We start from the raw sequence: 13,319 nt of genomic DNA on the forward strand, positions 1-13,319 counted from the left end.
CCTCTGGCTCAAGCACGCTTAACTGTGGAGTTTTCCCCACAATCAAGCCCACTTAGCTTGCTACCTCATTTGCAAAACCTTAGCAAGCATTGTGCCTCATGAACCATTCAAGTAGAGATCCCTTCACTCTTTTTTGAATTATGAAATTGAAATCAGTCTAAGCATGTAGAATATTTCTAGGGCCAATCCTTTAGTTAGAACAAGTGACTTCCTTTTTACTCGCTTCATATTGATCAAATCTAGAGAGAAGAAAACTCTTCCATCCTTTCCCTAAAAGGATCCGTAACAAAATTGCCTCCTTTATTTTCCCATGAGTGTGTTGTAGTAATCAAATCCCCCATGAAAATACAATTAGAGCCAAATACAAACTCCTTAAGGGAATCAATGGAATCCAAACATGCAACCTTCTGTGGATATTCAACTGGCATGTAGACATTAACCAGATTACAATTTTTTCCAGTGGGGATATCAATTAGACTAGTAGTTAGCAAATTTGTTGAAGAGTTTACATGGGATATCTTGAAGAGGGAGGAAGAATACAAAGTTCAAATCCCTTTATAATTCCCCCTAGAACTTATGACATTCACTAAGATGTCACACCAAATAATATTGCATAGATGGAGTACCATTTCCTCCATCTCTGTCTCCTAAAGTAGGACAATTTTGGGTTTCTCCTCTTTTATCAAATCTCTTAATAATGAGACTTTTCCTTCACTTCCCAAACCCATAAAATTCTAGGTGAGAAATTTCCTTGTTTATTAGTGATTATGGGATTTCCTCCTTGGGGAGGAATGGATCCACATTGATTCACAATGCTTCTAGTTTATTTTCTACACATGCTTTCAATTGTTAGCTAAGTACCCAACTCTTTGTATTTATTAATTTTTTCTTCCACTCAATCATGGTTTGGTTTTATTTCCACTTTCTTGATCAATTGGCTGGCCCCTAATTCCCAATTCACTTCATCCTTCTACCTCTCATATATCGATGACAAGGAAGGGAGGCCAACAGAGTAAATGACTTTGGGGGGCAAGTGATGGGCTAGTGATAGGCCTCTTCGTTAGGATCCATGCCTCTTGAAGCATGGGGATGCACATGTTCATCTTCCCAAATTGGTAGATCGATGGAATAATCCCCTGGTAGTGGAACATGGACGTACTCCAAAGGTGTAAATTCCTTATATTTATTTCCTTCATCTACTTGAAATTCTAGGTTTGGATCAGTTTCTGTGTTGTTCATTTAAGCCAAGATTTAATATTTATTACCTTAAGTGTTATTTTCACTTCCCTTGTTGATGGAGGGTTATTGGAAGCTTTAGACATGTTTTGAGGAAGTTTCATTTTGGAGAGGGAGATTTGTTGGTTGTACAAATCAGGGCGCACTCCCTGACTGATGTTGGACTTTTTCCATCTAGGTTGCTTCCATTTCTCCCCTTGTTCCACTTGTCCTAATTTTGAACCAACTTTAGGGTAGTTTTTTTTGAAGTGACCACACTCATGACACCCCTTACACTTCAATGAGATATGATCATAATATACTATCTAAATAAAGTTCCAATTGTCCAAGGTAAGTTGAATCACCTCTAGTAGACCTTTCTTAAGATCCACTTTGACATAGATCCTATCATAGGTAAACATTCCATCTCACGGTTCAGCGTAATCAATGTATTTCGCCAACACATTACCAATGTTCTAGATTATGTCCTCATTCCAGCAATGAAGGGGAAGTTGTGGATACTTGTCCCAAATTGGAATAGTTGACAGAACGTCATTTTTTGAATTGAAGTTAGGATTCCATCTATTTAAAAAAAGACCCTAAGACCCTAAAAAATAAGGGCCACTTCTGAATATTGTATCATGGTATTCCTTTCCTTCAAATAGAAAGTCATAAAATCCCCTGCCACATAAGGAGAGAGATATTTTTCCTTTGATCAATGGACATCCTCTTTTATCAACCGATGTAGCAAGGAGTTTATGGGGAAGACCAAACCCTAATAAACTCACCTTCAAAGAAGGATTTGCTAAAAGAAGAGCAACAACCTTGGATTGTGCCATGTGAATAGGAACTTTTGAGATCTCATCCATCCATTTGACGAGAATGAAAGGGGGGGTTGACAGATATGGATATGGAGGAAACAAGAGCAAAGAATGCAGGAATTTCTAAGGGAGGGGAGAGGCGACACAACTCCTTCAATGGCCAAAGTAGTGGGATATGCACATAAGGGGGGACTTCAAGGATTCCGTAGAGCTAGACCATCCCTTCTAAAATACAAATATCAAAGCTTAAACCCCTTTTTTTGTGAAGTTAAGTTTACCAATTATAATTCAAAAAAATATAGATCTGAATAGCCATAGCATGCCCTGGTCCATTGATAGGGAAACCAAACTAGTGGTGGGCATTGATATTTTTACCAATAGAATTTGAGATACAAAATTTAAACCAAAATATGCATAAGGTCTTGCCCAAAAACTATTGACATCTAGCCAACTAGCATATTCACATTGATAATTTAAAGATAAGGAAAAAGTTGACCCAGGAGAAAATCATCGAGGTTGAGTGGATTCAGAGGTTCCACCTTAATGGGTTCCTTTCCTTGTCATTTCGATCTCCCTAGATCCAAAAGGATGCCCAAGTGGGAAACAATCCTTTCCATTCTATAGTTCAGGTTCTAAATATGATGTTTTAGCTCATCCAACATGAGTAATATCTCCTCTTTGGCAACCTTTCATTCCAACAACATCCTTTCCAATAAGGATTCCATATGCCAATAAAAGTATAGTGTATGAAAGTATTTATTTTACCTCCCTTGAGTGTTTCTAGTGTCTGGGATCCATGTTGCCACTTCGACATTGATATCCTTGTCTAAGGGACAATCTCTTTGTCCCACAATTTCTTGTTTTTCCTCATGGAGTTCACTTTGGATGGATGATGGAGATTGCTCCTGGAACTATTGCACTGAGGTATCCACCCTCCCACTCTCCCCAGAGCTTCGTAGTATGTTTCACCACACTTGTAGCGATCCCTTTAACAAGCCATTATATTGACCTGTAGTTGACACTGAAATTGGTATCTAAGTCAATCGACGAATAAGACTTTAAACTTTGGAAGGTGCTAGTAGAGACAACACCAGTGCAATTACATTCCCATAACTCACACCTAAGAAATATTCTTCTTGGAGTGACTGGACCAAAGGAAAGGCACCAAAGGTGGCAACCTAAAGTTAGCAAGTTGGACTGAAGGTCGATGATGAAGGAAAGAGCTCTAGTAGTTGGCCACATGACTAAAGTTTTCAGAGTACCTCATGGAGAAATCCTTCCCTTCAAGTGGCTTCAAGTGCATGAGGCAATTTCCCATTAAAACAATTATCCAACATAAATTCAACATCATCATTTACCTTGTTGGATCATACTTCCATAATTAAGAATGGCATGATGAAGGTGGTTGAAAAACATAGGCAACTTATCATAGTTATGATTGTTGGAGACTAGGTCCTAATTATAAGATTAAAGGAAAAATCTAAATGAAAAATCTAAATTTCAATGTCAATGTAATGCACATCTAATGAAATTTAAATGCCATGTAAAGTGTATTTTCCATGGAAGGAAAGATGGTTAGGAGATATTTTTAGGAAAACATTAATATATTCCCCTCCAACTTAGAGGGTTAGGGATTATGTATGGGGGTTGAATGAGGATTCGGAACTGTCTTCCGAGAGAATTTCACTTAGGGTTTTTGGGAAGAGCATGAACGTTGCGCAGCCTCCCTACCGCAAAGACAGGGGGATTGCCTATTTTGTAAATCTCACTTTCATTAATGGAAAGGGAATCCATATTCCAATTGTATATGTGTTTATTTCCACCTTTTTTGTTAATTGTGGCAATTTTTTATTATGTACAACAACTTTGTTATGTGGAGTAGTTTATTGGTTTTGTTTGTTGTCCATTTAGTGTGTTTGTTATATCTAGTCTTGTTTTTATTTGATCCATACTTATGCAAGAATGCAACAAAATAAAAATATAAACATAAACATGAAAATGCAGCAGAAATAAAATTTCATTTCATTAATATAAAAGAACTGAAATATTCTTACAAATAGAATGGAAATAAACTAGCTTGGGCGATGGTATCTTATCTCTAAGAAGATATGTGGCATCTACATGCCTTTGAACTGTGTTTCAATGAGGCTCAAGGGCATTTTTATTATTGAACATCAAAGGAAAACCCTAACCCCATGAGATGAAACACCAAGAGTTTGGGGCCCCATTAGGGTTAATTGCGAAGCCAAATTCTCGATTTCGTAACTAGGTTATATGATGTTCATTTGGCGCATACGATACCTCGTTGGAAATATATCAGCAAGTCAAAAATGTCATTTATGGGGTCAAAATGGCTCCAGAAGTTCAAGACCTGAAAAACTACTAAAAATAGTAAATGTTGCAATAATTGAGGAAATGGATGAAACTGACTGGAGGTCTAGGTGGAATAGTAGGGTGGCCACCAATATCCACCGGGATCAGTCCTCCCCCCTTAAGAAGCAATGGCCCCCATTACGTGCAGAGCCTCCATGAATTGAGTAAAATTATGTTTAACCTGGTCTCCGGTGAACCGTGACTTGGCTTGGTGAAGGATTTAGCCTGCTTTGACAACTCGATATAGTTGGATCCTTTGTTGGTGAGTGTTCTTGATCTATGTGTCCATGATCCTATCAATTTCGGCATGCTCAGTGCAACTTGGGTTCATCTCTATTAGTGTCAGCTTCTTAGCAATGTCAGATGTGTCCAACAATAGAGGAAAGTATGGTCATCGTAAGTCCACATTGAATACTAGGTACAGACCAAGGAACAATGGAATGTTGAGCTCGAAGGAATTGTCCCTTATAGCCTTGGTGATGGTGTACGAACCATATCAAAGTAGGTGAAGCTTGCAGTGGGGCCCACCGAGGCGCTTCTTCTGCAAATGTAATCAAACTGTGTCGCCCACCTAGAACTTGTGTAGGACACAATGTTGATCATGACGTTGGTTGTACTTAGCATTTGCTCTATAGAATATGTCATGGACCTTCTAGCGGATGTGTCGAATGCGCTCAATGAAGTTGTTAGCTCGGTTAACTTCGTATTGGACATGACTGAATCTGCTTGAGTAGTTGTAAATGGTATGGCCACATCAATGGGACATAGTGGCTAGAATCTCAACCCCACTTGAAAAGGTTCGCGGCCAATTGAGCTATGGAGAACTTTGTTGTAGTTGTCTTGGACATAGGGAAGGTTTTCATCCCATCTGCATGGATTCCTCAAGTTGTGCGTGCACAAAATGTGCGCTATCATCATGTTGACGACCTATGTTTGGCCATTAGTTTGGGGGTGGAAGGTTGCAAACTTAGTGAGCTTGGTATCTAGCATCAACCAAAGACTTCACCAAAATTTACTCAAGAACTTGTTGCCCCGATCTAAGATAATGGACTGTCGGATCCCAAAATGTACACACACTCATTCAAAGAAGAGCTTAGTAGTGTCTTCTGCTATGATACACTTCTTGCAGGCTGCTAGAATGGCCATCTTAGAGATTTTGTCAATTACCACAACCATGTAGTTATTGTCATGATTAATAGAAGGAAGGCCCGACATGTAATCCATGGAGATGGATTCCCAAGGCTGACTAGGAGTAGGTAGAGGAGTATATATGCCTTACTTCTTGATTTTTTGTTTGGTAATGGCACAAGAAGTGCAGGATCGGATCTACTTCCCAACATCCTATCAAAGGTTCAGCTAATAAAAATACTTTTGCAGCACTGCCATTGTTTTCTCTACTCTGAAATTTCCAGTGAGCCAACTATAGTGCACCTCCCAAATCATCTTGGTATGCTTTCTTGTAGGAAAACAGAGGTGTCCTAGGTGGCATAACAATGTGCCTTGGAGGTAAAAATCTACAACTTGCATGCCTTCGAGGAGAACTTGGTATGTGTTACTGAATTCTAGATCTCCCTTGTAAAGATGCGACCACCTCGAAGTCTCATGTCCACAAAGAGTCAAGAATAGTGGTCAGCGCCATAACCAGTGGTCGGTTGAGATAGTCTGCAACATTATTGGTGTTTCCCTTCTTATACTTGATGTTCAAAAGGAATTGTTATAGATATGTGGACCATTTCTGATCTTGATCTTTCTGTAACTAACCTTGTGTCTATATGAACTGCAGAGGTTGATGGTCTGTGTGGATGATTGTTTCCTTCCCCATAATGTAATGCTTTAAGTTTTGGCAGGCCTGCACAATATAATACATCTATTTTTCATAAGTGGGATACTTTCGAAGTGTATCTAAAAGTGTCTCACTGTGATATGCCACTGGATTCCCCTGTTGGGTAATAACTACACCAACAACATAGTCGGAGGCATTTGTCTCAATTTCAAATGGTTATTGTAGGTTTGGTAATGTGAGCATTGGTGTAGAGAAGAGGTGATGATTCAACTCAACAAATGCCTTATGTTTGGATTCAAACCAAAAGAACTTTTCTTTCACTCTACCCTTGGTGACTTGACTCCAAGGCGAAGTGATATGAGAGAATCCCAACATGAACCTGCAATAGAAATTAGCAAGACCCAGAAATTTGTGGAGCTCAGTTAGAGAGGTTGGGGCTGGCCAATCTTGAATAACTTATATCATAGCTGGGTCCACAAGCACACCCCGCTCATTAATTATGTACCCAAAATATTGAACCTAGGTCATACCAAAAGTATATTTCTCCAAATTGGCGCACAATTTGTGTTGTCTCGGGGTTTGGAGGACCTGTCGGATATGGTGTATGTGTTTTTCCCAACTCTCGTTGAAGCTCAAGATGTCACCCAAGTATACTACCACGAACTATTTGTTAAAGGGCTGCAAGATGTCATCCATCAGCCGCATGAAGGTTAAGGGGGCATTAGTCAATCCGAAAGGCATGACCAACCATTCGAAAAGGCCCTCCTTAGATTTGAAGGCAATCTTCCACTCATCGGAGGGTTCAATTGGTACCTGGTGATAACTGGACTTCAAACCAATATTGCTAAAATATTTTTCCCCCTTGAGCTGGTCTAGAAGGTCATCAATTTGTGGGATTGGATACCTCTTATGGACATTATTCTTATTCAACACCCAATAGTCAATACAAAGTCTCTAGGTGTCATCTGTCTTCTGTACCAACATAGTTGGGCTCCCACTGGATGATGAACTTGGCCTAATGTGCCCTTTATGCAATAGATCCTGAATCTGCCTCTTAATTTTATCGTTCTCTAGAACAAAGTGTCAGTAGACCGATCCGTTGGGTAGTAGCGAGCCTGAGATCATATCGATGTAGTGTTTAACCTGACAGCGTAAGGGTACCCTTGTGGGTGAGGTGAAGATGTCCCTATACTATTCCATGACTTTGTCCATATGTTGTTGTCATGTAGAGGATCCATGTCTAAAGGTTGTGGATTTGGCCACAGTATTATTCTTGCCTTGAGGGAAAATCATAAGGAAGACGGAATTTCCCAGTTTGGGAATTGATCTTACTGCATTGCTTCGCAAAAATCAAAGAGATGGTAGTAGGCAGTGCTACCTTTGGTATCCTATATAACTTATTGCCCAAAGAAATAATGATAGTGCAAGGCCTAGACTCATACACAACATGACGCTTCCACAAGTTTGGTTGGCCTAATAATACAAAAAAAAATTCAAGATGAGCAACATCACACAGCACCTCATTTTTGAAGGGTTTGATGTTGTAGGGCAGGCGGCATTGTTGGCTAACATTGAGATCTCACCCTTGGTGAAGCCACTTGATGATGAACGGTTGCGGGTGTGGTGTGGTTGATTGGCCCAACCACTTCACAAACTATGTTAAAATGAGGTTATTTTAGCTTTCGTTGCCGACAATGAACTACAGTGAAGAAACTTTCACCCACATTTGTGAGTGGAAGAGTTTCTCCCTCTCCTCTGGATCTTGGGGCTCAATCTTTTGGATCTTTGTGGTGGCAACAGTGGCACTAGTCTCTGCATCAATAATATGTTACCCTTTATCATTCCCCTTGTCGGTTTCTGACTCAAAGTCAGAACATGCATCTAATTTGGAAGCCTTCAATTCGGCCACCAGTGATTTCTTGGTTCGACACTCACTTGTGTTGTGAGTGGGGCTCATTTGGAACTCACACCATTTCCCTGTGCCCTTCTTTGTCTTTGTGATGTTTTTGTTTTCTTTCGGCTTCGATGGGTTGTCATGGGTCACCCCGCCTTGGCTTTATCCTTTTTTCTGTTGTTTGGGGTGCCTTTTCCTTACTTCGGATTCATAGATCCAAAGTCTCACTCCTTCTGTTTAACTTTTTGCTCAATCTTGACAGTGTATCGATAGGCAGATCCAAGCAAGGACATGTCTAAGAACTCCATCTCGTCCTAGATGTGCTTGTGTAGATAGTCGCAGTACTTGAATACCAAATGTCGCTTAGAATCCTTGATACCCAGCTTCGTGCAAAGGGTATGAAAAATACTTGTGAATTCTAGCATATCTTGGCCCCTTCCTTGCCACAGCATGGTCCACATTATGTATTTATCTTCATAGCTCCCGACAAGGTAATATTTTTCCTTGATGGCATATTGGAAAAAATTTGAAGTGGGTGCGGTTGAAAACAGTGAGTATTTCCTCTCGTCCTTTTGTTCGTAATAGGTTTCCGACTAATCCTTAACATGGGGGGAGTCTTTAAGGAGTGAAAAAGTAATTTTTTCTCGATTGGAAAAGTCATGAACCGAAAAATATCCTTCCAACAGATTTAATCATCTATCTGTGGCATCTACATCTATCTGGCCTTCAAATATGGGAATGTCAAAGTTAAATTCTACATTAAAAGGAGTGGCGCCTCCAAAGTGGCTGCTAGATGAAGATGCATTGTCTATGGGTAGCCGCAAAAGGATCTGGGAAACATTATCCATCATCACATTCCTTTGTCGCTAGAGGGCTTCCTCGAGCAATATTTTGAAAGAATCCCCTGCTCCCACATCTTTCTTTTCTTTCGTCATGGGAGGTCATTAGGGTTTGCGAGGTTGGTCTTGCAAAGTTTCAACCAGTTCAAGGCCTAACTCCTTATACTCTAACCTCATTAGGGACATGCAAAGAAAAATAAATAAATATCATACCGTTATGATACCAATTATCTAGACTTATGTTGGAACGCAAAAAAAATACATATATAAACATAAACACAGAAATGCAGTTGAAATAAAACTCCATTTAATTAATATCAAAGAACTGAAATATGCTTACATACAGAATGGAAATAAACTAGCTTGGGCGATGATAGCTTATCTCTAAGAAGAGATGTGGCAGCTACATGCATATGAACTATGTTACAATGAGGCTCAAGGGAAATTTTATTATTGAACATCAAAGGAAAATGTTAAACAACTAAAACCCTAACCCTAGGAGATGAAACACCAAGATTTTGTGGGCCCCATTGGGGTTAGTTGGGCAGCCAACTTCTAATGGTCGTAAATTGGTCATATTATTTCCATTTGGTGCGTATGATACCTCATTGGAAATATCTCTTTGATTAATACAAGATTGTCTATGGCCATCAACCTATTGCGAACCTTAAAAGAACATCGTTTAGGGGGTCAAAACAGCTTCAAAAGTTCAAGACCCGAAAAAATGCTAAAAATAGTAAATGCTGCAATAATCAAGGAAACAGACGAAATCGATTGGAGATCTAGGTGGAATACACAGGTAGCCACCAATATCCTCTTGGATCAATCCTCCCCCCTTAGGAAGCAACGATCCCCATTGCATGTAGAGCCTCCATGAGGTGAGGAAATTTCATTTGAACCTAGTCCCTAGTGAACCACTTGCCCTAGTGAACCACTTTCCCTAGTGAAGGAGTTGTCCTGCTTTGACAACTCGATATAGATGGATCCTTTACTTGCGATTGTTCTTGATTTGTGTGTCCATGATCTTGTTATTTGTGGCCTTCTCGATGCAGCTTGGGTTGATCTCTGTTGGTGTCAGTTGATCAGCAACGTCAGATGTGTCCAACAATGGAGGAAAGTATGGTCACAGTCGGTCCACATTAAATATTGGGTGCAGACCAAGGAACAATGGAATGTTGAGCTTGAAGTCATTGTCCCCCATAGCCTTGGTGATGATGTACGACCCATATCGAAGCGGGAGAAGCTCTCAGTGGGGCCCAGCAAGGCGCTCCCTCTGAAAATGTAACCAAACTTTGTCACCCACCTGGAACTTGTGTGGCACTTGATGTTGATAATGAAGTTGCTTTTTCTTAACATTGGATTTTTCCATTATGTCATGGACCTGTTGGCAGATGTGTTGAATGTGCTCAATGAAGTTGTTAGCCTAGTCAACTTCGGACTTGACATTAGTTGAATCTACTTGAGTAGATTCAAATGGTATGGCCACATCAATGGGACATAATCGCTAGAATCCCAACCCCACCAGAAAGGGTTTTAGCCAGTTGAGCTATGGAGAGCTTTGTTGTAGTTGTGTTGGACATAGGCAAGGATTTCATCCCATGTGTGTGGATGCTTCGAGTTGTACATGTGAAAAATGTGCATGATCATCATGTTGACGACCTCTGTTTGGCCATCAGTTTGGGGGTGGAAGGTCATGGACTTAGTGAGCTTGGTATCCAGCATTGACCAGAGGCTTGACCAAAATGTACTTAGGAACCTACTGTCACAATCTGATATGATAGACAGTGGGATCCCAAAATGTAGCCACTCTTGTTCAAAGAATAGCTTAGCAGTGGCTTCTGATCTAATACTCTTATTGCAGGAAACTAGAATGGCCATCTTAAAGAATCTGTCGACGACCACGAACACTTAGTCACTGCAATGCTTAGTAGAAGGAAGGCCCAACATGTAATCCATGGATATGGATTCCCAAGGTCGACCAAGAGTAGGAATAGAAGTATATATGACTTACTTCTTGATTGTTGGTTTGGAAATGGCGCAAACAGTGCAGGATCGGATTTACTTCCTTACATCCTCTCGAAGGTTCAGCCAATAAAAATACTTTTACAGCACTGCCACTATTTTCACTACTTTGAAATGTCCAGTAACCCGACTGTAGTGCGCCTCCTAAATCATCTTGGCACGCTCGCTTGTAGGAACATAGAGGTATCCCAGATGGCATAAAAGTGCACCCTGGGTGTGAAAATCTAGAACTTGCTTTCCTTCCAGGAGCATCTAGTATGTGTTGCTAAATTCTGGATCGCTCTTATAAAGATGCAGCCACCCCAAAGTCTCGTTTCCACAAGAGTCGAGCACAGTGATCAGCGCCATAACCGATGGTTAGTTGAGATAGTCTGCAACATTATTGGTGCTACCCATCTCGTACTTGATGTTTAAATTGAATTGTTGCATATATGTGGATCATTTCTGATGGTGATCATTCTACAACTTCCCTTGTATTTGTATAAACTGCAAGGGTTGGTGGTCTGTGTGGATGATTCTTTCCTTCCCCAAAATATATGGCTTACATTGTCGGCAGGCCTACACAATAGAATACATCTCTTTGTCAGAAGTGGAATACTTTTAGACTATATCTGAAAGTGTCTCACTGTGATATGCCACTAGATGCCCCTGTTGGGTAAAAATTGCACCAATAGCATAGTTAGAGGCGTCTATCTCAATTTCAAATGGTTGTTGTAGGTTTGGTAATGTGAGCACTAGTGGAAAGTAGAGGTGATGCTTCAACTCGAAAAATAACTTCTTTTGGGATTTATACCAAAATAACTTTGCTTTCGCTCTGCCCTTTGAGACTTGACTCAAAGGCCAAGTGATATGAGAGAATCCCAACTTGAACCTGCATTAGAAATTAGCAAGATCCAGAAATTTTTGGATCTCTATTAGAGTGGTTGGGGCTAGCCAATATCGAATAAATTATATCTTAGTTGGGTCCACATGCACACCCAGCTCATTAATTATGTACCCCATATATTGAACCTGGGTCGTACCAAAAGTTCATTTCTCCAAATTAGCACACAATTTGTTTTTTTGTAGGGTTTAGAGGACCTGTCAGATATGGTGTATGTGCTTTTCCCAACTCTGGCAGAAGATCAAGATGTCGTTCAGGTACACTACCAAGAATGATTTGGTAAAGTGTCGAAATATGTCATCCATCACCCGCATGAAGGTAAAGGGGGCATTAGTTAACTCGAAAGGCATGGCCAACCATTCAAAAAGGCCCTACTTAGATTTGAAGGCAGTGTTCCACACATCGCAGCGTTCAATTGGTAATTGATGATAACCGGACTTCAAGTCAATCTTGCTGAAATATTTAGTCGCCTTGAGTTGGTCCAAAAGGTCATCAATCTGCGGATTTGGATACCTATTCCTTAAGGTGATCATATTCAATGCTCGATAATCAACACAGAGTCTCCAGGTATCATCTTTCTTCTGTACCAACACGTTTGGGCTCCCGCATGGTGATGAACTTGGTCAGATGTGCCCTTTCTGCAACAACTCCTGAATTTACCTCTTAATTTCATCATTCTTCGTAAGTGTCAGTAGTTGGTTCGTTGGGTAGCGGCACACCCAAGGTCATATTGATGGAGTGCTTGACCGTACAATGTATGGGTACCCTTGTGGGTGAGGTGAAGATGTCCCTGTATTCTTCCATGACCTTGTCCATCTGTTGCTACTGTGTGGAGGAGCCCTATCTAGAGGCTGTGGATGTGGCCATGGTCTTCTTCTTGTCCTGAGGGCGAATCATTTGGAAGACAAATTTCTCAGTCTGGGAAATGATCTTACTGCATTTCTTTGCAGATATCAAAGAGATGGAGGTAGGCAGTGCTACCTATGGTATCTTGTATAACTTATTACCCAAAGAAATAATGATGATGTGAGGCCTAGACTCATACACAGCATGATGCTTCCACAAGTATGGTTAATAATACATCACAAACTTCAAGATGAGCAACATCACATAGTACCTCATATGTGAACAGCTTGATATTGTAAGACAGATGGCATTTTTGGCTAAAACGAAGATTTTCCCTTGGTGAAGCCACTCGATGGTGTATGGATGTGGTTGTGGTTTGGTCAGAAGGCCCAACCACTTCACGACCTCCACTGAAATGAGCTTCTTTTGGCTTCTGTTGTTGACAATGAACTGCAGCGGAGAACCGTTCACCCACATCCGTGGGTGGAAGATCTGCTAACCCTCCTCTCGATTTTCAGGCTCAATCTTCTGGATCTTGTTGGTGGCAACAGTGGCACTAGGATTTGAATCAATAATCTGCTTCCCTTTGTCATTTCCCTTGCTGATTTTTTACGAAGGGTTGGAACATGAATCTGATTAAGAA

This window comes from Pinus tabuliformis, chromosome 6, assembly GCF_031772625.1.
Source record: "Pinus tabuliformis cultivar Carrire ecotype Pingquan chromosome 6, CPIR1, whole genome shotgun sequence".
Taxonomy (NCBI): domain Eukaryota; kingdom Viridiplantae; phylum Streptophyta; class Pinopsida; order Pinales; family Pinaceae; genus Pinus; species Pinus tabuliformis.